Genomic DNA, 25,848 nt, shown 5'->3' with positions numbered 1-25,848 from the left:
CAGAATCTGAGAGGCATCATGGTATAATGGGAAGACTGATGAACTTGGAGTAAGAAGACCTAGTTAGAATCTTGCCCCCAAAATTTATTAGCTGTATGACCTTAAGCAGAAGAAGTGTAGTGGATAGGGCACTGTATTTGCAATCAAAAAGCCCCAGGTTGAGGGGCAGCTAGGTGACACAGTAGATAGAGCTCCAGCCTTGGAGTCAGTAGGGCCTGAGTTCAAATTTGGCCTCAGATGCTTGACACTAGCTGTGACCATGGGCAGGTCACTTAACCCCGACTGCCTCACAAAAAAAAAAAAAGCCCTGGGTTCAAACCTCACCCTTAGACACTTATTACCTGAATAATCCTGTGCTAGTCACTTAATCAACCTCACTTTCCTCATCTGATAAAGAGGCTGTATTTTATGGCCTGGAAGGTTCCCTAAAGTTCTAAATCTATGATCCCATGATGCCTAAGTCACTTATCTTCTCAGAGCCTGTTTCTTAATCTATAAAATTGAAACCATGATAGTTACACTTCTGCCTCACAGTCCTATTAACAAGTCAGTTCTGAATTATCTCGGAGGGGCTAGATGAGTTCCCTGAAGACAAACTATTCTGAGCATTCTGAGCAAAGTTCCTAAGTACCCCACCACTTCCAATGCTGCAATACTTGCGAATCAAAGGTTGTCTCTGCTTGTAAAAATGAGTTCCTAAACCCAACATCCATCTCTGGATCACCACATAAGCTAGCCCTACTCTTTCCAACAAGGCAAATCCCACCCATCCAGAGGGGGCTTAGCCTCAAAAGATACTTACAAAATGGACATTTTATTTAGAAAAGGGTTTATGCCTTTATGACAGACAAACCAGTCATTACTCCAATAACTACCTGCTAAATATCTTGGAACCACCAGGATAAATGGAAAGACCCACTGTAGAGAACTTCACAGTAAGACTTGCTTCCCTCTACTAACAGTTTTAATCATCTTACTGACATCTACTCTTCCACATAAATCTCAAGCCCCTGGTCACCAACTGCTTTAGTTGCAAACACTGATCAACTCCAATGCAAAGGGGAGATTTTAAAGACCTTACCCATGGCAGTAAGAGAGAATCTTGGCTTGGCCCTCATTCAGACCCAATTTTAGTAGAGGTAATCAATGGGCATACTGTACTGGTTGACTCAACTTTCACTGAGGCCAAAAGTCATGAGAGCAATTCATACTATATCTGATCCACTCCCCTCTGTTCCAGTAGTCTTTGGAAGTACAGTAGCTGGAACTCCCTGACCCCAAAATGGCATGGAATATATAGTGTGGCCTACTTATCACTGTCTCCATCAATCTAGTGCCCCACAACCTCTAAATCCAGACTGATGCCTGCCCAGCACAGTCTGACAAACAGCAAAACTTCCAGAATATTTTTAGTGTCTCAGAAAATGAGGCCTCACACCCACCCACCTCACTCACATCACTGTAATCAATCTAGCCTCATTTTCCTTGCTTCAGTGAAGCCTTAGCAGCACAGTGGGCAGAGTGCTGATTTCAGTCAGAAGATCTGTTTTTGAATTCCACCTCTTCTTACTTACTGCCTGTGTGACCTAGGACAAATCACTCAACATTCCTCAGCCTCCATCTCCTTGTCTATGAAATGATGATCTTTAGGTTCTCTTCCAGCTCTACACCTCTGATCCTGATCCTCATAACTGCCCTTTGCGTGAACCAAAATTTTGCTTCTTTGGAGACTATGGTATTCCCTGACCTACAATTGTACTTAACAGTGGAAGAATATTAGTGCTAAAAAGATGCTCCATGGATACCCATACAAGGTCAAGAAATTTAGAGAATGACCATCAGCATTTTGGATAGATGCACTAATGGAGAAGTTACAGGAAAACATAAATAAGAGTCACACAAGATCAGAAGGAACAAATGGTTGCAACGTACACTTTGTATCAAAGTGAGGAGATGAATGGAAAACTACATTGCAGACCCAGTATGGGGACACTCGCAATACACTCTAATACCCATCAATTTATCCACAGCCCCAACAATTCTCTAGTGCTTCATGAATTTCTATCTCCCATAACATTAAGGATAGAGGTGAGTCATCTACTTAAAACAAATACTTATTTATTCACAAGATCACAACCAGAACATTTAGTTGGGTCTGAATTATCTTAATTCATCTCTGGTACCAGAAACCATTTCATAGGTCTATAAAGGTGATGAGAGAGTTCCTAAAGCATATCATACAGCCTCAAAAGGGCTTCATGTGGATCCATAGATGGTCTTGGCACTGTACAACTTAAAGACCCCCATAAAACCAAAGGCCCTCCTATGATCTGTCTATATCATCACTTATTCAACCGACATTTTTCCACCTTGTCAACCTCTCCTTATGGATTTGTTTAGGAAGCAACTTGTTGAGGAAACTACTTTCCAGTGGTTCCCTACAGCCAAACAATCCTTCGTTATTTAAATGACAATTCACCTAAAGGTCCCATTTTAGAATACTTTGACCTACAGTTACAAGGTGGTAGGGATTTTTCTCTTCCAGTATTACTCATCAAATAAGGTTCAACTCTCCACTACTTACCACCCTAATCCAGAAAGAAAGACTGAATAAATTAACTATAGCCTCCAGCAATATTTCCAGGGTTGTACCTCTCTTCTGGGCCAGGTTTAACTCAGACTAGTCTGAAGGTTCAGGTCCACGATTGGAATGAAATGAGACATATATAGCCTGTATAATATCATATAAAAGGAAGTTTATTTTAAAGTAGCACAAGAAAGATACCTACCAAAGATACAGCATTGGTTCAGTTGGATCAGCCTCCAGATGGAGGTCTTTGTGGTCAGGAGGGTGTGTTGACTCATGGCAACAGGAAGTCCACCAAGTCTGAGGTACAACAACTACTCAGATGCTGGGCTTATTATGTCAACAGCTTCCAGGAAACTACACATACAGTTCAAACCTTATTCCTCTGGGACAATTAAGCCTTTAAATCAGTTTACTGCTTTTTTAAGAAAAAACTAACCTAGCCTATATATAATAACAACATTATAGTCTTGGTAGATGCTGCTCCTATCACACACTACTGCTGGTGGAAAAGGCCTAAAATTCTTCTAGAGCAGTAGCATCAGACTCAAATAGAAACAGATCCCTGTGGGTTGCATATTGACTTAGAAAACCACAAATTAACATCATCTATGTTGCATTTCTTAATTTATTTTGCTTAACATTTCCCAATTTTAATCTGGTTCTGACACTCCCCACCAGGCTGTAACTTTGACACCTCTGTACAGAGGACCACTTAAATAGCCCATTATAACACAACCCTGACTTTAAAAATTTGAGAACCTGGGGTAGGAAACACTGACAGAGCAGAACAAAAAATGCCTCCAAAAGGCAATAAGCAACGTAAGGGCCCCTGAAGGAGTGTGGTAGAGGTGATGACAGCTAGTTCTTAATTGATCTCCCAGTGTAAAGTGGTGACAATGAAGAGAATCAGCACCAGGAACATTGTGATCACAGCACAGATAATGATACCTAACAGTTACTTATCCTCACTGTGGGTCAAGGTCATCTGCCGTAAGGTAGCTAAGAGGTCATTACCCTCTTACGTGCAACCTATCCCGGGATCCAAATCTGTATCAAAACTTACCAGGCACCACCATCCATTCGTATTCCATAGACCATCAGCCATGATCTCCCCTCTCCCTGGGAGCCCTATGAGAGAGGAATCACATCTTTGCCCCATTAGAACCCTCTGCTGAGATACTACATAAACAATTTCACCTCTTACACATTGTTAGAAAACAAGGAAGAAAATAAGGAAGCTCTCAACAATTCCATTTCTTGGTTCCTTGACCCTTCTTTGAAAAGAAGCTATCTGTTGACCATTGTCAGCAGCAATGTGGAAGGGCCTTTTCATTTCCAGATTACATAAACACAGAGCTACAATGGGCTTGTCTCTGCCAGTACTCATTCTATTAGGGCAAGCATCAACATCCATTGTGCTACCTGTAGGCAAGGACATCTTCTGCCCTCATCTGGTCTACCAAAACGGTGAGGTTAAGAATGCCTGTAAGAGATGGTATGGACAATTCCAAGGGGTTCTGGACTCTTCCTCCCCCTCAAAAAAAAAGTATAGTTTCAGAAACTTCTCCTGCTGAGAGTCCCTGGCCTCTTGAACTCACAGAGTTCTGAAAAGATATCTCAGGAGTGCTGAATAATTCCCATACTTGTAGGCTGTTTTCTTATCTATGTTCAGAGAATAGAAAAAAGGCAGGAGAGATACCCAGAGCCTAAAATCTTAACTTAAACTCACTTGGATGAGCCCCAGCTCTAGTGGACACATGCAAACAGTTTTTCTGCCATGGTGGGGGATTGTGGAAGTCCCAGAGAATTCTCAGGTACGTATTCCAAAAGATGTCTCCTTTTATAATTATTGTGGGATACAGTGTAAGATGTTGGTGTAAACCTATTTTCTACCAAATTACTTTTTCTAACAATCTTTTCAAAGAAATAGCCCATTCTTCAGTGGTTTGTATTCTTGAATTCACTGAACACTAGGCTGATGTACATATTATTTGTTTTTAAGTCTTGTTTATCAATTTTTGAGATTAATTTGTATAGTACATATGTTAATTTTTTTTTAAGTTTAGCAAAATTCACTTACACATCCATTTGGACCAGGGATTTTTCCTTTGGTAGTTTCTTTACAACTCGTTTGATTTCTTTCACTGAAATTGGATTGTTTAGATTTCAATTTCATGTTCTGTTAATTTGGGTAACTTCCTTATTTCTTTTGAGAAATCCTTCCAATCACGAGGGTTCAAAACTTTCACTTTTATTCACCTATACCCAGTCAGTTGCCAAGTCTTATTGACTCTACTTCCAAATTATCCTTTATATCCAACTTTTTTCTTTGGCCACACAAATGAGCAGTACTTTAGTTCGGCCTTTATCATTTCTCATATGGACTATACTGTAACAGTCTCCTAAATGAGCTCCCTGTCTTCAATGTCTCTCCTCTCCAATCTATTCTTCACATAGCGGCCAAAATAATCTTACCAAAGCACAAGTCTGATGATGTACTCCTTCTAAAAAAAAAAACTTTAGTTATTCCCTATAGCCTCTAGAATAAATATAACCTCCTCTGTTTGGCATTTAAAGGTCTTTACAATCTAACTCCACCCTATCTTTCTAGACTGATTTCAGACATTCTATACCTATCAGCCACACTGGCCAACTTGCTGGTCCCAATACATCCCATTCCATCTTCCTACCACATCCCTTTGCACAAGTTATCCCCACTTCCTACCATGGATGGCATGCTCTCCCTCTTCATCTCTACCTTGTATGTCCCTAGCTCCCTTCCAGACTCACCACAAGTGCCACTTCACACAAGAAGTCTTTCTTGATTCCTTTAGTTGTTAGTGTTTTCCCTTCCACCACCACCCCCAGTCTCATATTTATTTCTGCATATTTTAAAATTTCATTTATCCATGAAATTATTCATTTATCCTGCTTCTTTCCAAAAGAATGAAAGCACCTTAAGAAGAGGAATTTTATCATTGTCTTTAAATCCCAATGACTTAGCACAATATGTGGCACACAGTTAAGTACTAAATGCTGACTGAATTGGTGAATCAAGTAAATAAAAAAGACCCACTGTAATGAACAGAGGCTTCAATCATTTTGAGCCTACCCATTAAATAATTTTAAAAGCAAGGTAACATCGTTCCATAATGCTCACTATATGTAAGGAAAGACTAAGTGAATACCATTGAGGTCTTTCAAATATAGAAGTCTATTTCCAATACAAAAGAAGATATAAAAGGCCAAATTGAAGAAAATGGTAGGATGAGAAAGAAAGGAATTATTTTGTACTATTCTACTTTATCACCCTCAGCTTATATTTGTTCCTATGTTGCTACAGCCAGAGAGAATGAAGCTAGGCTTAGATTCTTGCAAGGGGGTGTGTGTGTGTGTGTGTGTATGTGTGTGTGTGTATGTGTGTGTGTGTGTGTGTATGTGCTGGGGTGGGTTATGGGCAAGATTGAAGAGCATAAGGAGAATACCTCATTCCAAGAAAAGTGGGAAGACAGAGTAACTGATGCTTCATAAGCTAAGAAAGGAAAAATGTAAATGATGTTCCATACTCATGTGGTTTGTACACCTTCCTCCAGTACGAGTCCTACTTTGGCCTGAAAGTTGGGAAACTACCAAAGGAGTAGGGGATACATAGCAACTAGACTTGCCACAGTATGCCAGTCTGGTAAACCAACATATTGTCACTAATTACAGCACTGACAGAATCCTATAGGGGAGGTCTTTATAAAATATATCCCAGGTATAGGGCTATGGGATTTATGTCCTTAGAGCTGCACAAAAATATCTCCCCCACACTTCCTGAAATTCTTCATTTCACTTTTTCACATTCCCTGAAACTCCACCAACCTATAACAATTTCATTGCCACATTTGGAAGAACCAGACTTTGCAAAGTCTGAAGAGTAACTGTGTTAGAGATATATTTCGATTAAAAAGCATTCTCTTTTAAAATATAAGTACCATTGAAAGAGGGACTATCAAGTGACTATTCACACCTTAATATCAATTAGTTTAATGAGATGGCTTTTCTCCTAGAACCTAGCTAAATTCACTTTCACTAAGGGAAGGAGTTTTACTGGGAAGACATTTTATAGTATGAAATATTCTGGTAGAAGATAGAGTTGGATTGGGTGAGGTACCAAATAGGGAAATGGGCGGCAAGACACAGCACGAAGGCATTGGGTACCTGGGGAGGGCACTAAGAGCAAACTGGGAAGGTACAAAACATAATTCACCTTTTTCAAAATTTTACCTAAGACCAATCTTTGTACCCAGAATAGTGTCACATACTACTTCAAGTAGTCAATTAATGTTACTTGAAATTAGGTTTTTTCAAGGGCCATGCTGAGGTGTATTTGACTGTAAAAGAACACAGTTTGAACATGATGACAGAAGCCCTTGAAATGTCTATTATTTAGACTTCAGATACTTTAGCTTAGATAATAATTCCTTTGATTAAGGAATATAGACTTTATTCTCAAGCAGTTTTTCCAGTTAAAAATCTTACCATTACCATTAATATTATCAGTTTGATTCTTCTTTTCTCTATATCTCCTTAAAAAAACATCAATGTCTCTCCCATTGCCTATTAACTCAAGTCCAAACTCCTTAGTTTCCCATTTAAGGCCCTTTATTCTCTAGTTCCAAACTACCTTTCTAGTTGTATCTCCCATAACTCCTGCAAAGGTACCCTAAATTTCAAACTATGCTATATAATATTTCCTAAGTATATGTTTTCCTACCTCTATGCTTTTGCTGTTCTTTCAACGTGCAATATCTTTCCTCCCATCTCCATCTGGTGAAATCTGATACTGAGAGGCAGTGTGGTAAGGTAGAAAGTATACTGGGATAAGGAAGAAAGAAAGGAAATAAGCATTTATTAAGTACCTACTATGTGCCAGTTGCTGTGCTATGCGTTTTACAAAAATCACCTTATTTGATCTTCACAACAACCCTGAGAGGTAGGAGCTATTATTATCCCCATTGTATAATTAAGGAAACTGAGGCAAATAGAGGTTAAATGACTTCCCCAGGTCACAGGCTGGCAGTCCCAGCCTTCTAGCCACTGCACTACTTAGCTGTACCCACAGCTATAGGCACCTTCTAATCAGAATATCTAGGTTCTAGTTCTGGTTTTGCAATTTACTTAGCTATGTGTCTCCTTACCACCTCTGAGGTATAACTCCCCTACCACTTCTGAGCTTCAACTGTCTCATCTGTAAAATGGGTATAATTGTTCTGCCTACCTCTGAGGGTTATTACGAATACCAAAGGAAACCATGTATATGAAAATGTTCTTAAAGCACTATAAAAGATTTTATTAGTTATCTTTCAAGGCCCAGCTCAAGTATCACATCCTTAATGAAGTCTTTCCTGATTCCCTCAAATGATTGTGTTCTCTCTCTCTCTCTCTCTCTCTCTCTCTCTCTCTCTCTCTCTCCTTCTCCCTCTAAAACCCTACAGAGTTTTTTTTTCTGTACCTATTTTATAAGACTTCTTTGAATCTGCCTTATGTTGTAGTTATTTCAATATTTGTTTTTCCTTACTACATTTCAGTCATCTTAAGAGCAGAGATCAGTCTTGCTTTCCCCACAGTATCTTGCATGTAACAAGTACTCAAAATTTTGCTATATTAAATGCTTTCTTGATAGAAGTTACCTACAGTAGAAGTAAGAGGACTGGGAAGAAGAGAGGAGCATTGCCATAGATAATAGCTGTATCCCCAGAGTTTAGCCCAGCGCCTAGCAGATAGTAAGTACTTAATAAAGACTTAGAGATTGCCAAACCATACAATTATCTACATTCAAACAGGGACTATGTTGTAGCTGCATATTTCATTGCACTTAAATTTATTTTTTTAATCTTGACTCTTAAACAAGGTATCTATTTCTGAAATGAAATCTTGATGACTAATTCTGAAGGAGGAATCAAAGATCCTTGGCGATATCTAACTTCATTTTAGATTGTAAACCCTTGTTCCAAGAACCACGTGTTCTGTACTGCGCTAACACAATGCTGGCACTTAGTGACTTAAATACCGGTTGCATCACACAAGCACAAAAAGTACACAAACACATTATTGTGTATTCACCACTCCAGTTTTATAACCAAACTACTGTCTCTCCTAAGGTAAGATTTTTCTCAAATTGTAGGCTTATTTCACTTGGGATCCCAGACAGGGGCTTGCTATTCCACAAACTTTCAAATATCAAAAGGTTTGATTATGTGGTTTGTGAATTTCCCAGACCTGTTGTTTCTCCCTCTGGTTGGCTTGAGTACATATATGCAATTATGTATTTGTTTGTTTGTTTGCTTGTTTATAACACCATTGCCTCAAAGGGGAAAAAAATGATAATAATCAAGAGCGATAACTAATTTGGGAAAAGTTTCAGGAAGAAATATAAAATGTTCAATTTACCTACTTCTTAAATTAAGAACAGAAAAATATTTGTTGAATGAATGAATATAATATCCTACTCAACTAATAGGATTGTGAGCATCAAATGGGTTAATATATGCATTAATATTTTGAAAAGCATCACATGAATGTTTGTATTAGAGTAACAGCTAAATAAATAATTAAATTAATGCAAAGGAGTACAGCTCTCAGCCACTTCAAAATCTGAAACATATATCCTCAAACTGTGGAAAAGGTTCTGGGCAGCTTAAATGACAGTCCCATAGTCCATATGCTTTACCAGTAGGGTAAGTTCTCAGATATTAAGAGACCAGTGCATCTTATTCATCTTAGTATATTACATAGTGCCTAGCACATAACACTCTCAATAAATATTTGTCAAGTGAACAAAGTAAATGGATGAGTATATCCCTAATCTTAAATCCTTTCCTCAATCTCCATTACCTGACCAACATCCTCTCCTCCCACTGACTTAGCTAAAACATACTCAGTTTAGTTTGTGAACCCTGCTTTTTCCTATTTCTAAGTTCTCTTGGGACTTCAAGTGCCTATCCCTGAATCCCCACTTTAGAAAAACCACATTCCTGAATAGCTAAATAATGGTCCCAGGACATGAAGAGACAGTTCTTAAAGGAAGAAATCTAAGCGATCAATAGCAATACAAAAAATGTTCCAAATCACAATTAATTAGAGAGATGCACATCAAAACAGTTCTGAAGTTCTACTTCATATCTATAGGATTGGCAAAGATGGCAAAAAATGGAAAATGACAAATGTTGGAGGAAAAGCATAATGGTGAGCTGTGAATTTGGTCCAGTCATAAACTCTGTATATATATCTTTTGATTCTGCAACATCACTACTACATCCCAAAGAGATCAAAGAAAGAGGAAAATGACCCATTACATACAAAATTATTTATAGGAGCTTTTTTTGTTGTAGCAAAGAACTGAAAACAAAAGGGATATCTATCAACTGGGGAAATATGTTTTACATGATTGCACATATATAAACTATATCAAATTGCTCGCTGTGTTAGGAAGGGGCAAGGAAGGGAGAAAATTTGGAACTCATAATTTTACATAAAAAATGTTAGAATTATCTTTACATGTAATTAGAAAAAATAAAATAGTATCTGCTGGGAAAAATAAAAACACTAGCTATGACTTGAATATATATATCTTTAAAATATTTTTTTAAAGTTTCAAATAGAAAGGCCAATAATCTATACACAAGGATTCCTGTGGCTTGCATATTAACTTAATGCTATGTATGTTTTATTGTATTTTATTTATTTTGTCAAGTATTTTCAAGTTACATTTTAATCTAGTTTGGCTACACTCAGGAGTATTTCAGGCCACATGGGCTGCATGTTTGCCTCCTCTGCTATAGAGACTTCATGGTGTTCTAAAGTGTCAATGCAATTAGTATGCATTAGTATGATTAAAAAGAAATTTAAAAGGGATGAATATAAAATCCCGTATTTTGGTTCAGAAAAACCAATAACACAAGTAGAAGATGAGCAAAGCCTGGCTAGACAGTAGTTCATTTGAAAAAGAATCAACACTAAACTCTTTGGAGCCCACACTGCCAGCAACGACAACCTCAGCCACAGTACTCCTGCTTTTGGCATTCATGCTACTGTGCTGGCCAAGCCAATGCACTTTAACTGTGGCTACCTGGTTGGAAAAATTCAAGAGGTGAAGTTGCCCAAAGGAGAATCCTACAGTGTTAATGTCCCCTTTACCAGTGATGTCTAGTCTCAGAACAGGACTATTTTGGTGTCTGAGAGATGTAAAGAGTGGCATCAACTATCCAACTGTAAAAAGCAAAATACAGCTACTTGAACTTTCAATGAAGTTCAATTAGTATCCTAATATTAAATTGGTGGTATGGTATAAGCTTGTAGGTGACAAAAAAAGGAAGTCTTTTGCTAGCATATCCCATACTAGACAGGGTAAGCTAATGAGCTAACTAACTTATGCCAATATTCCTGTCCCAAGATGAGAAGGGATGAAGGTGAAGGATGGTTTGTTAAAAAAAAAAAAAGGATGAACCCTAAAACAAGCTCAGTGCCACAAGAAAGCAATGCTTCCAAAATCCATCTCATTGCAAGATCAAGAGCTGTTGCAGCTACACAGAACGAAAGAATGGAAAGTGAAGAAAAAGACTGTGGGAGTGTCTTTAGCATTCTCTGCAATTGCCATGGGGAGGGCCCAACAGAACAACCTGAAGAAAGGCTGCTTTGATATCTCTATAAGTATGGCACTGGGTTGTAAACCATAGTGATCAAGGCAGAATGTTAAACTCTAAGGTTTTGAACCTTAAGTGCCTCATTCCTATTTAACATTTAGTTTGACCATGCTCTACCACCACCCCACTCCCTGTATCCTGTTCTGATATCTGGAGATGCTCTCCAAAGAGCATCTGAATCCTTCAACCAAAGAGCTCTATTGCCAAGAGCTGGTTTGGAATGGGTGAGTGTTGATCTTAGTAGCTGTCAAATGGTTCTTCCTTTGTTAATTCTTTCATCTGTTTTGGATGGTTTTTATTTGAGAAATAGATGGTTTTTGCACTAGTTTATGGTGAATGCACAGGAACACATATCAACTGAGTCCTTTTTTTTAACCCCTTTAACTTTTAACTTCTTTTTATGCATCTGGAAATATTCCTTGGAATAAAGTCTTTACAAATCTTTGCAAAAAAGATAAAGATAAAGAATCAGATAAAGAATTTAGTAGACTGAAATTTCATTATGAGTCCATATTAACATGGCACCCAACAAAGCAAATAAATCTTGGGCTGCATTAAACAGTATAGTATCCAAAAGAAGGATGTAATAGCCACACCGTTCTCTGCTCTGCTTTGATCACATCTGGAGGATTTTTTTAAAGCTTAATTTTTAAAACTATTTATGAAGTACAGCTTAAGACTGTTATGATAGGTGTTAGGGGAGGTACAAAACTTAGTTAAGACATAGTTTCTATCCTCATGCAAGTCACAGTCTAACAAAAGAATGCAACAAAATTCACAAATAACTAAAATACAAAATAGACATGATACGCATATGAAAGGTGCAAAGTACTATTCTGGAGAGTGAAGAGATGGGAAGGAGACAATAATTAGGGAGAAAATAAGGAAGCTTATGAGGACAAAATCACAACAGCAAGAACTTGAAGGTAGGATAGAGGGATTATCACTTCTGAGACAAGAGATAAGGAGGAAATCAGTGATGATGCTGGGAAGTTTTCAGGAATTCATTTGAGGAATGAAGAGACTGATGAAGCTCCTCATCAGATGCCTAATTTTTCTCTGTGAAATGAGGGTAGGTTATTTGCAATAAGTATGGTGTATCTAGCAGTACATGCTAGTATATACTTGAAGTGAGGTAGAAAGGAAATGTTGGAGTTGAAGCCATAAATATGGATACTGAAGACTCATAGGATGATAAAAGGCAATAGAATAAATAGAGAGGTCATTAAAAAGTCAAGAAGTTTGTCTAATTACCTGGAAGTTGTTAGATGAAAGCACAAAAACACAGAGAAGATAGTGTGAACAAAATGTATGGACTTTAGGAAGTGGGATATTTATATTGAGGGATGGCAGTAGAGAAATGGTCTGGTAGCAGTAATGTCTACCAACTCTTTCTTCTATTCCTGTGACAATTAAGTCCAATGGAGAGAGCTATGAGGAAATGTAGCATCCTTGGAAGAAATCCAGGTTTCAATTAAAGAAAGGTGGAAAGGTATACTGATAAAGTTCAAGACCAGACATGAATTTATTAATACAGAATGGGGGTCCTGAAGAGCACAATGGAATGGGAAAAAACAGGGTGAAAATAGTGGGAAGGAATAGAATTGACCTGAATAGAATTGAGGGTTCCAGAGATATTCAAGTATACAACTTTTATCTAAGACACTAGATGGCAGGGGATGGTGAACTAGTATGTTAGCAAATAGGCTGACAATAAGGACAGGAATTTTTTAGTCAGTATAAATACTAATAGAGGAACTCATACATTTAATTTATCCCAAAGGTCAGTTTCTGGGTTTCATGTTTTAGTAAGGATATTGACGAACTGGAAAATGTTTACATAAGAACAAGCAGATAAAAAACACTGTCAAATGAACATTAAACGAGGAAATTGGAAATAATAAGGAAATATGAAAATGGTTTAGTGAGTATATGACAAGAGGTCTTCAAAACCTGAAGCACTATAATGTGAAAAAATTATTCTGTTGTGGTACAAAAGGATAACATGAAGACCAGTAGGTACAAGAATAAAAGAATGCAGGTTTTGGCTTAATATGAAGAAATTAAAGTTATCCCAAAATAAAGTAGGCTGTTCTGTGAAGTAGTGAAATGTCAAAGTAGAGGCTCCATGATCACCTGTTAGAGATATTCTAGAAGCTATTCAAATATGGTTGGACTATGGTAGATGATCTTTAACGTGTTTTCTAATTCTAAGATTATAGAATTGATTCTAAGTTAGAACACAATGGATTTGGGCTCAACACAAGGAAGACTTTTCTATCCCTCATCACTAGAGGTAGTCACACAAAGGTTGAATGTCAATCAATCGTCAGGGACAACATCCACAGAAGTCCTATTCATGCTCTAAAGGTGACTCTAGGTTCTTGAAAGTTATGCCAGTGGAGAACAAGCTCTGACAAGTTCTGTCATGATGGAAAGGCTTTGAGTATGGCCTAGGAAACAGACCAAACTTATTTTCCAAGGGCCAGTCTAGCTAATCACAATCAGTTGGGAGGCAATCTAGTGATCAAATTTTTTTGGCCACTGCAATCCATGAAACAGGGAAAAGGAAAAATGGCTCTCAATCCTGAGGTCCCTTCTACTTCCGCCATGACAAAGGCCAAGTGGTAATAAAGAGGGCAGAGGAGCCAAGAATCACAGTTTTTAGATTGTTAACAAACTTTAACTTGACTGGCACTCTAAATGTGAGACCCTTGTCTAATAACAGAGTGGACTTATTTCTGGAAAAGCTAAATCAGTACTGACATTCATTTTTGCTACAAACAAAAACCAAAATAAAGAAGGAGATTGAAGCTAGATGGAAGGATGGCTACACATACTCTGATGAAGCAAAGAGAGGAGTTAGCAAAGTGGGTTTTACCACATACTCCAAAACTACAAGAAATATTATTTCATGAGACATACATTCGTAATGCAGTGAAACATTAATAGTATCTGTAAAAAGTCCAACTTGTGCACAGTATCATTCCCTGAATACAAAGTAATAGAAAAATTCTATGCAGAACTTGGCCCTCCAAACAAATCGACATACCCTCTGATACTTGATTACTTCAATGCAATGGTGGGAAAAGGTGAGGATGGGAGAAGTTCATGATTCATTATAAAGAATTTAATGAGGCAAAAGACATATATAGAAACATAATGCTTCTATGCCACAAAAACATTCTTCAAAAGAAGAATTGAAAGGTATTAGACATGGCCAGAGCCAAAGAACATGACAAAGCATGAAACTGACTACGTTTTAATAGACAGGAAATAACTGACAGATGTGAGAGTTATCCCTAAGTCAGCTGTCTATGCAGACAAATATTTAGTCACAGCTAAGATCAGATTTTTTTTTACTTTTTGACATTTTTATTTAAAGTTCTGAGGTCCAAATTCTATCCCTCCTTCCCTCCCCTCCCTCTTCTCTGAGACAGTAAACAAATATAGGTTATAGATGTAAATATTTGCATATCAGTCATTTTGTACAAGACTCAAAAGAAAAAATTAAACAAAGTATAAAATAGCACGCTTCAGTCTGTATTCAATCACTATTAGTTCTTTTTCTGGAGACAGTAGTATGCTTCATCATTAGTCCTTTGGGACTGTCTTGAATCATTGCATTGCTAAGAATAGCTAAGTCATTCACAGTTAAGATCAGAATTTATTTTAAAAAAACCAAGAATATTAATGAGAAAAAAGACAGTACATAATTAAGAAGATTTAACTCTGAATTAAATAAGCTATTAAAAATCAAAAATAGGAAATGGACAATAAAAATGACATTGAAACCAACTACAGTAATTTCATTCAGAAATTAAATTAATGCAAATATGTAAATTTTCTGCTATAGGATAACAAAAAAGCCTAGGAAGCACTTTAGTCAGCAAACATTCGATTTACTTGCTAAATAGAGATGACTACCCAAGGTTACTCCAGGTTAGATACCAATTCATCTGTAAAATCTTAAGAATAAGTAATAGACAACTATGACCAAATTAACATCAAACAGCAGACGATGCAAAGACACATGATAGGTGTGAGCAGACTGCAACATATAAACAGGATCAAAAAATGTCACCAAAGAATTGACTACAGGAAAGAGGCAATGGGCTAGTCACATGTCAAAAGCAAAGGATGACGAGTAGACAGCCAGAGTGTTCAACTAGTAATATCAAAAGAAATCAAGGAAGGCCTCCAGCATTTTGGTTGGACTCACTATTATGATAAACTTTTGGAAAGACATGTATTTGGATCATATGGGATGGTTAGGGATTCAATCAGTATCATTACAGGGAATTCCCAAATGGATAAGATCATAGATTTACTTGAGTATTGAGTCATAGAGGGGATTCCAGTATAAGGTAATGGATTAGGCCATATAACCTTCAAGGTCTCTTCTACATCTAATCTAATTCTATGAGTCTGCATTGAATATGCCGTCAAGAACACATCCCAGTTAGGATACTCATTACTGAGCTAAAAGTTTAAGCTAAGCAGCATTAGAACTTTCCTAACAGCTGCCAGGACCAATATTATTATTCTTATTATTATTATTATTATTATTAGGATAGGCAATGGGGTTAAGTGACTTGCCCAAGGTCACATAGCTAGTAAGTGTTATGTATCTGAGGCCAGATTTGAACTCAAGTCCTCCTAAATCCAGGGCCGGTGCTCTAACCACTGCGCCACCTAGCTGCCCCAAGGACTGATATTTTGAAAAACAATCTCAAGACATTAGAAAAGAATCTGAATCAACTAACACTCTTTCTCTGTTCAGACTTGCTGATATGAGCTATTTAACTGTGATATATACCTTATTTAGAGATAAAGAAGTAAAGAGGCAGTTAGATGGCACAGAAGATGAAGCATAAAATCTGGAGTCAGGAAGACCCGAGTTCAAATCCTGCCTCAGATATGTACTAGCTGTGTGACCCTGGGCAAGTCACTTAACCTGAGTTTCCTCATCTTATATAATGAGGATAGTAACAGTACCTATGCTCCTAGGCTATTGTGAGGATAAAATAAGATATTTATGAAGAGTTTTATAAATCTTAAAGCACTTGCTGCTGTTCAGTCATGTCCAACTCTTCATGACCCCTTTTGGGGTTTTCTTGGCAAAGATACTGGAGTGGTTTGCCATTTCCTTCTTCAGCTCATTTTACAGATGAGGCAACTGAGGCAAACAGGGTTAAGTACTTTCCAGTCACTTAACACCTAGTAAGGATCTGAGGCCAGATTTGAACACAAGAAGATGACTCTTCCAACTCTAGGCCTGGCACTCTATGCACTGTGCCACCTAGCTGCCCTATATTACTGTTGTTGTTGTAATCATCATCATCATCATCATCATTATTATTATTATTATTATTATCCATGCATTTCACAAAAGCATGATATTTCAGTATAGGTGTCAATATAGTCATCAGTGTATTTATTTATGGTGGAAAACATGTTAAAATATTATAGCAGTACTTTAAAGATTTAAATGTTCAAATTTCTCACCACAGCTTCTATTCATTTTGTGGAACGGTGGTAAACTCACACACACACATTTCTCATGAAAGTGAAATAAAAAGTAATTCAATGTGATGTTTTAATTTCTTAAGCATTCATAGTATTCTAGCATACACAGTATATAAGTTGTTCCTCCCTCCCCGTTCACCATCACCAAATAAAAGTCTATTAACATAAGATCAGAGACGGAAAGGAGTCTGTTTTTACTGCTACCCATTTCTCATGTAAATACATATTCTTATAATCTATCAAAATGTGACAGTAATATGATGATGTTCCATCTTGCCGCAAGTAAGTATATTTGAAGATTCTGATTTTAGAGTACAACTCTTTACAGAGATTTTTTTGACTGCCATAAAATTTGAAACACAATGATAAGCATTGTTTTCATTATGATACATAAAGTCCCAAAATTATTATCTATGTAATCTTGAAATAATTCCACATTGTAGTGGCTCAGTTTCTAATTCAAATCCTCAATATATTTCAATCAACAAGAATCTAAAAAGCATTTATTATGTGCAAGGCAATATGCTAAGCACTAGATACACAAATAGAGCTTATGCCTCACTAACCTCTGCTGTGTTTTAGAAAACCCATTTAGTTTGCTCAGCTACATTTCCACCAATTGGAATTTGTACTATATATCATCTTATCATACAACAGAATAAACAGTATACCTATCTACATTTGTAAGTATCTTAACATTCTAACTGCATTTATTTTATTGAAATGTTCACATTTTTAATTTCATATCACAGAATGATGTTCAGTAAATTTTTTCATAAGAAAAAATTTCAAACCAAAGCCTAGATTTATTCAAACCCTAAAGTTTACATTGAATGGAATAGAAAAAAGGGGACTGGAAAAGAGTAATAAGACAGAGGTAAATCTGAATTATAACAGCTACTACTGAACAGAGGGCATTATTCCCACTTACAGCTCTTGATGACTTTTCACAGTCAACAACATCAAATCGTAGGAACTTGTTAGCATGTAGATAGCTCTGAACCTGCTTGTCCCAACTGTCTCCAGTAACTTCATTGTTAGAGACTTATGTAGTCAACTTCAACGTAACACATGAAGCAAAATCCAATACACAGGTATTGATTGATGTTATTAGCTGACTCTGGCTCAGTTACAGACAACTGCACTGATAGAAAAGACCTTAACTTTTGACTTGATTCTGCCACCCACTTTTAACAGAATTCTGAGAATTAAACACCTGATATGGCACAACTTCCTCTGCCTATCATCAGCCCCGCCCTCGTCCCCAACATTTCAAGTGTACCATTCTTATCATTAAACCATTTGCTTTATCTCTGGCACCTGCCAACAACCAAACTAGGAGAGATTCAATGCTCCAAAGAAACAAAAACTGAAAAGAAAATTAAGCTTGTCTTCCTAGGAAAATAATGCAATTACCACAATATTTTCTAACCTGTTGAAGAATATGCACTTCGATCATACCTTTCGCTGCCAGACTATTCTAATTCTATACTAGACGCCTATGCCAGATGCTTAATGATCCACTCATATCTTTATTGTTTTCATTCTGACTTTTGCCACTCCCACTGTATTAAAGTTATTTTCCCAAAGTTCCCCAACAATTTCCTAATTGCCTTTTATCAGTCATAACCTTTGACTTCTCCCTTGGGTCTATTACCCTGCAATACATTTATTTTCCTCTTACCTCTCTGACTACTCACTTTGTCTCTGCTGTCTGTGTCTTCTGCCTGCAACCGAAAAGGAGAAACAGTCCCCAAATTTCTGTCTTCAACCTTCTTTTATTCTGCCCATATTATTCCCTTAGCAATTTCATCTATTCACCTGGCTTCAACTATCCTCTGTATGAATGACTTTCCAGTCTTTGTTGTCCTTATCTCTACCTCTAATGCAGTAGCTCCCAATTTTTCATGTATGAAGACCCCCTACATAATATAGTAGTTTTACTGTTATTATCCACTGATAGAGAATATATACAATGACAAAAAGCTACTACAAATTCTGTAATACTTTTAATGAATTTTTATTTTATTAATCACATCTATATGATACATATATATTTTATTATTTATTTTTAGTTCTCAACAATCACTTCCATATGCTTTTGAGTTTTAAATTTTTCTCCCCCTCCCTCCCACCTCCCTTCCCAAGACACAGTGCAATCTGATATAGGCTATACATATACATTCCTACTAAACATATTTTCATATTAGTCAGATAGATATATTTTTAAAATAATACGAAAGAGAACAGTACGCAGAGTACATTTATCTAGATTCTAATGAAATATAGCTGCTCCACAAACTTGACATTGTATCTCCTGCCTCTGTGCATTCATATAAGCCACCATCCATATTCCATGCCAATATCACATATCTGTTCTCATATGTACAGATATAAACAACCGAATTCTTATCTTCCTTCAAGACTCAGATCAGGTGCCGCCTCCTTTGTGAAGCTTTCTTTGATCTCAATTATTAGTAGTCTCCCTTCTCAAATTACCTTGTATTTCTTTATCTCTGTGCATGCTGTATGCCTCCAATGAAATAAACATTATGAGAGCAGAAAATGTTTTATTTTTGTCTTCATATCTTCAATACCTAGTGCCTTGCACATAGTAAGCATTTAAATTCAATTGGTATTTATTAAGCCCCTACTATATCCAAGGCATGGAGCTAGGTATAGAAAAACAAAAATAAAACAGTCCTTGCCTTTGAGGAGCACTTAATAAACCTTTATTGACATGACTTGAATGTGAATTTGTGGACCCCTTGCAACAACTCTGCTAACCCCAAGGGGTCTACAGTCCAGATTCATAACCACTGCTCTAATTCTGTATTTCCAACTGCCTACTGCATATCTATCCCATGCTATCCCACTGATAACTTCAAAATTAGTATACAAAACTTAATATATAATCTTGTTCCATATCAGCTTCTCCTCTTGACTCCTTATTTCTGTTCATAGTACTACCATCCTCCAAGACTCATCTTTATTCCTTGATCACTCACATCCAATCTAGTCAGTTAGTCTTGTTGAGTCTAGCTTTGATATCTCTCTTATAAATCTCTTCCTTTCTATTCCCACAGCCATTACCCTAGCTCAGGCCTCCTTTGCCTCTGACAGTGTGGCTACTGCAATAGTTTCTATGCAATAGCTCCCCATGGTCAGTTCCTCCCTCCTTTAATCCATCTAATAGTCATTTTCCTAACCTATAGCTCTAATCATGAGATCAAATCCTTTCTCTGCTTTAAAAAGATAGACAGATTCATTAATTTATCAATTAACTAATGAAATGATGCCTTTTAATGGCACTTAAATAAAGTCCAAATTCTTTAGTTTGCCATTTAAAACATTCTAGAAAGTATCTATGATAACAGTGGAAAGAACACTGGCTCTGAAATCAGAAAATCTGGGTTAAACTCCTGCCTCTAACCTTACTACCTATGTGACCTTGGGAAAGTCATTTAAGCTGAGTCTCAGTTTTCTCATCTGTAAAATGAGGAGGTAGGGCTAGCCAGCCTCTGAGGTCTCATTCATCTCTGACTCTACACCATCCTATGATCTACCCTTCTTAGTTGTTACTTATTATTAAAAGGAAAAACATTAGTTCATAACATTGGCATTATCAATTCTTGATAACTCAATAACAATTGATACTAATAGTTCATTTTATCTAATTGTTTTAATCATTTCTATGTTTCTTTAGCATAAGATACAGACCTGCCAATAAACAATTCTAATTTTTCAGAGTTCAATTAAATCTTAATGTTCTTGGTTCTCAAAAGCCTCTTTATTAAAATTTCAATGAATAATTACAACCCCAAGATCTCTGTCTTACTTGCCACTGTTTGTTTTGAAAGGAATGTGAAATTCATGAATCTGTACATACAACTATTTGAACACAAAATCTGTGGTTCTAAGTTTTCTTAAGTTCTGAGATAAAAACACAGAAAATTTACAGAATTTAAATTTAAATTCTTAGCTCACTGTACACATTTCAACACAAGTATATGAGGATAAGGAGAAAAGAAAGTCAGAATAAAAAGAGACCAAAAGTCTGGGTGAAGAAAATCATACTTAATTTTCTAAAACACAAAAGTAATAGGTATAACCGGATTGTTCTGAAAAATTATAAAGTCCAAGACTGTTAGGGTTATTAAGATTTATGTATATGTTTTATAGTACATATATACTGTAAATGTATATATAATGTATATGTACACACATACACATATACACATATATGTATAAATGCACATATAAGTATATATAAATATATACATATATGTATATATTTTAAATATTTATATAGTTAAAAGTCATATAACAGTGTAACAAAAAATTATGTATTAAATCAATGGTGTCAAACTCAAATAGAAACAACGCCATATTGGCTTAGAAAAACATAAATTAACATTATCTATACTGTATTGTATTTTTTTAAATTTTGTTAAACACATCCCAATTACATTTTAATCTGGTGCAGGCTACACTTGGAAGTTTTGTGGATCACTGGAAACTTGACATCTCTGTTTTAGACCATATAGTTACAGTAATACTAGAAAAGCCATCTCTCGAAACAATATCTCCTTCCCCATTTTTATCTTCAGAGACATATTTACTTATGTACACAGGTAACTACAAAATGAAGTCCTAAATAATTGCCTGTTGAGTGAAATAGACATTGAGTGGTAAAAGATATCAAAGAAGTATGAGATCATGCTGGACTACTTTTGTTTATCCAGACAATTTTCTTCATTAAAGAAACTTCCCTCTCTACGGACTCACCATTCTCTACATAGTATCAACAGAGGTCGTGCAGTATAATGGAAAGAGTGATAGATCTGGAGTCAAGAGACTCCAATTTCTATCCTGTTTCTATCATTTAATATTGTTATGATTTAGGGCAAGTCACTTAATTCTGCTAGACTTCAGTTTTATCATCTGTAAAATGAAGGAACAGAACTACATGATCTCTAAGATCCCTTCCAGTTCTTCATGAATAGCAAACTAATTCTTCATCACTGCTATATCAAAAAAGCACGTATAGCAATTTTAAAATTCATTTTTATTAAAATAAATACCAACTCAAACAAAATTACCTTCTCCAGGCTTTATTTTATTTTCTCAGAAAAAGAAATACTTTATTGTAGGCCTGGCCTACAAAACCAAAGCAAAGTGGAAGGTACCATCAATCTACTGAACCCACAAAAGAATATAGAGTTTTTAAGAGTAGTGTAAATTGGCTCTCGAGACTGATGACCACAATTTGCTTTCTCTATGCTGACCAAGATGGAAATGTACATTGAAGCAGCTATATTTTCAGTATCTCATTAATTCAGATGTTCTTGCTTTGCTGAGTATCCTACAATGAACATTTTAATAAATAAAATTCTTACTATGCAAGAAAATTTTTTTAAAATTAATGGGGAAAGTAATCAGATAATTAAGCAAATTATATAATAGTCTAATTATCTTATGGATTTTCAAAATGTGATATATACAAATATTCATTACAGTTTCTGTCACTTTTTTTATATTTTACTACATATGAATTATATACTTCACTGGAGAGGCAGCATTGTCATTGTGGACAGAGAGTTGGCCCTGAAGCCAAAAAGACCTAGGATCAAGTTCCACCTCTTAACACCTACTGGCTCTGTGACCCTGGACACGTGATTTAACTTCTCAGTGTTCTAGGCCAGGGGTACCAAACTGTTGGAACTTGACTAAAATGTAATTGAGAACTGTTTAACAAAATAAATAAAAATCCATTACAATGTAAATAAAAATATTTACAAGTGATTCCACGGGGATCTGTTTCTAAAAATCCATTACAATGTAAATAAAAATATTTACAAGTGGTTCCACAGAGATCTGTTTCTGTTTGAGTTCACCACCCCCGTTCTGGACAACTCTTTTAACCCTTTAAGTTGCAAAGAAGATACCAACTTGTGTTGGTAGAAAGTTTCCTCACCTGGGAGTTCTTTATACCAATGAAATCATAGGTCCAGTTTCTATTCCTACATTTTGTTTTAATCAAAGTATATAATTAAGCACATGTTTAGATCAATTCTATATTTATTTATAATATATCCATATAATATAAAACTAGACATATACATGTTACTAATAAGTCCACTTTAAAATCCATAAAACATCAGATGTTTAATGGAAATAGTCAACATTTATTTTCATTTCAAGTAGCTTCATGCACAGATCTAATCTCATGGGATTATAATAAACTTTAAATAAAGTCCTATAAAAATACAAATAATTGTTATATCACTCTCCTGTTAAAAGCCTTCACCAGTTTCTTACTGAACTAAGTTCAAACATCTTAGCATAAAAATTCAAGGCCTGCCTTTTTTTTTTTTAAAGAAAGGTCTTTTCCCCAAGACTTGTGTACTGTTTAAGCATTTCTACTTTACATTGTTTCCAGTTTTATAAGATATTTTTAAATGTATTCTGGTCTTCCAAAGGTGGAGAGAGGAAAGGGGTAGAATACAATTAAGTTAAAATGGACTACTCCCTGTCCCCCATACACATCTCAAACCTTTATATATGTTTGATCGTATCATTTCCTGATAGCATAGAATGCTTTCATTAAAACTCCATCTTAGAAAAATTATACCTGTCCTTTAAGGTCAATCAAATGCAAACTCCTTCATGAAAGAATTGGTCCCTCCTCCCCCTTCACAAATTATCTTACCCCTCCTAGGTGTTCACATGGAACTTGGTGTGAACCTCTCCATACACTTATCTAGTAAGCAGTTTGTATCATAATAGTCCTTTATTTCAAATGTGTTTCATCTCCCTAACCAAGTTATGGGTACCAGGAATGGCAGAGGCTGTTTTGTTAACCTTTCCATCTTCCCCAGTATTTGTTACAGTACTCTGCACAGAGCAGATACTTAATAAATACTGACAGTGCCTAAAGATGAAATAATTGGGCGCCACATGAATTTAGGAGTGTAATGGAATCAGAGACCCAAACGAAATAATAATTTGTAAGAAGTCTTAGTTCCATTACTATCTATAATTGCAAATTGAATGTAACTGAGATCCCAACTATTACTAGAATCTCATATCTACCTAGATTTCCTTTTAAGAAGCATAATGAGCTAAGGAGATGTTAATTGCACGAAATGGGTCAAACAAGTAACATCAAGTGAAGAAGAGTCATGGAGCAGAATAAGTAACCTGATGAACCTAAGTTACAGAGAGCACAAAACAATTATCATCATCCTATAGAATGCAGTGACACAACCACCCAGTGAGAAAATGTTACCTTGAGTTATTTATGCTAGAAGAGATGTCAAGAAATAAAGGACAAATATACACACAATTTTGAAAACACAAGTGAAGGAGCTTATAGAAATGTTAGGATAAGTATTAAGAGCTGACAAAGAATGGCCTTATTGCAAGTGGTGCAATCATATCAAAAAGTTGTAGAAAGAAAACTGGGTTTGGAGTCAAGTAAAAACGAGGTTGGAATCCAGCCTGGCAAATAACAGTTGTGTGATCATAGGCAAGTCACCCTCTGAGCCTGTTTCCTCCATAGTAAAATATGTATGACAATAATTGCAAGGGGTTATTGTGAAGATCGAGTGTGATAGTATATAAAGAACCTTTCACACTTCAAAGTGTTACATCGATTGCTACCTCCCGTAAAATAAAGAGCTGTAAATTCTTGTTCATTTTTAATGTAATTAAAATAAATCCGATTACATGTTCTCTAAGGCCTCTCTTCTACTTATAAAATTCCACTTTTTCTCTATACTCATTTGTATGGTTAACTGCTGAAAACTTTTGCCATTTAATAAATCAGTTCAAGGCTCTTTCCCCCAAGACTCTTCCACATTATTTGAGGATTTCTTCATGCTCATCGCAATTTTGCGTCTTTTTCAGAAATGCATTTTGATCCTTTGAAAGGGGAGGAGGGCAGTGGAATACACATTATAATGTTACACCATGGAAATAAAAGTATTTTTAAACCTCTTTAGGGTGCACAGTTAGGTAAGAAGAAATACATGGAAATTGTCAGATGCTTCTCCACACATCCACCCACCAGATACCATCACAGCCTGCGTGGGGGAGTCTCCCCGATCTTGCCTGACAGCCTCCCCGACTTTCTTTGAGGTCTGGAGCTAGTTAGTGATCACACTGGCCCGTCATGGTATTTTCAGTTAACAAAGCAGTTACTCAACAAGGGGGGAAGCTACAAAGGAGGAGCAGCAGCAGCAGCTGCCGCCGCCGCCGCCGCCACTGCACCCGTGATGTCAGGGCAGGATGAGCCCCGGGGCCGCCACCTCCTCTGCTCCTCCGTGACGTCCGGCCAGGGGTATCCCCAGACGATCAGGAAGCGGCGGCGGCAGCTGGGGTTGCTGCTGCTGCGGCTCCGCCCCCACGCGCGGCCGCTGGGCACCTCGGGCCATCCCCGAGCTCGCCCGAGCCTCCGCCCCCTCCTCCTTCCTTACCCCTCCCCTCCCCCTCCCGGGGGCCCGCACCGAGAGACCCGCTCACTCCCACTCACCCCGACCTCTGCGCCGACACGTGTGTGTGTGTGTACACGTACATATGGGGGCGAGGCGAAGGGGAGCAGGGTCCCCCTCGGCCCGGGTCACTAGACTAAGATGACAAAAATGGCGAGTGTCCCCCGGCGCACGCACCACCCCCAACCCCCACCCAGGAGGCTCCCGAGGTCCTCAGGGCCGGGGTCAGGGCGCCCCCTCCCTGCGGGTTTTCACCAGGAGTGCCCGGGCCAGGGGGGAAGGGGGAAGGGCAGGGAGCGCGCGCCGGGGCCCACGGGTCTAAAAATAACTGCCCACTGCTATATTTGGTTCGGCCGGATCACAGCCCGGCCCGCGCCTGAATGGAGCAAGTGAGGAGGGAGCTGGGGGGAGGGGAGGTGACGGAGGGGAACCTACTCCGCTATCTCCGGCGCGCGGCGGCGGCAGGGCCCCGGCCAACTGCTAAATTTAGAAACCTCGCCTGCGTCAATCACGCGCCTCCCGTGCGTCAGCGCCTAGCTGCTCTCTG

General features: G+C 37.3%; 1 long non-coding RNA gene across 3 annotated transcripts in view; it reads right to left on the bottom strand.

Annotated features, from left to right (window-relative positions):
* The window catches only part of LOC110214559 (uncharacterized), a 53,302-nt gene extending 27,454 nt beyond the window's left edge, over nucleotides 1-25,848 (bottom strand). For 2 of the 3 annotated variants that reach the window (XR_002326299.2, XR_002326300.2), the window contains exon 1: nucleotides 25,737-25,848. This is a non-coding gene — a long non-coding RNA (uncharacterized LOC110214559). Of the gene's footprint in view, nucleotides 1-25,342; nucleotides 25,476-25,736 lie in introns of those variants that run through there. The other variant, XR_013485953.1, reaches the window with a different exon arrangement.

The sequence above is a fragment of the Phascolarctos cinereus genome, unplaced genomic scaffold, assembly GCF_003287225.1.
Source record: "Phascolarctos cinereus isolate Bilbo 61053 unplaced genomic scaffold, phaCin_HiC Scaffold_4;HRSCAF=312, whole genome shotgun sequence".
Classification (NCBI taxonomy): Eukaryota; Metazoa; Chordata; class Mammalia; order Diprotodontia; family Phascolarctidae; genus Phascolarctos; species Phascolarctos cinereus.
This window is presented reverse-complemented; position numbering and strand designations above follow the sequence as displayed.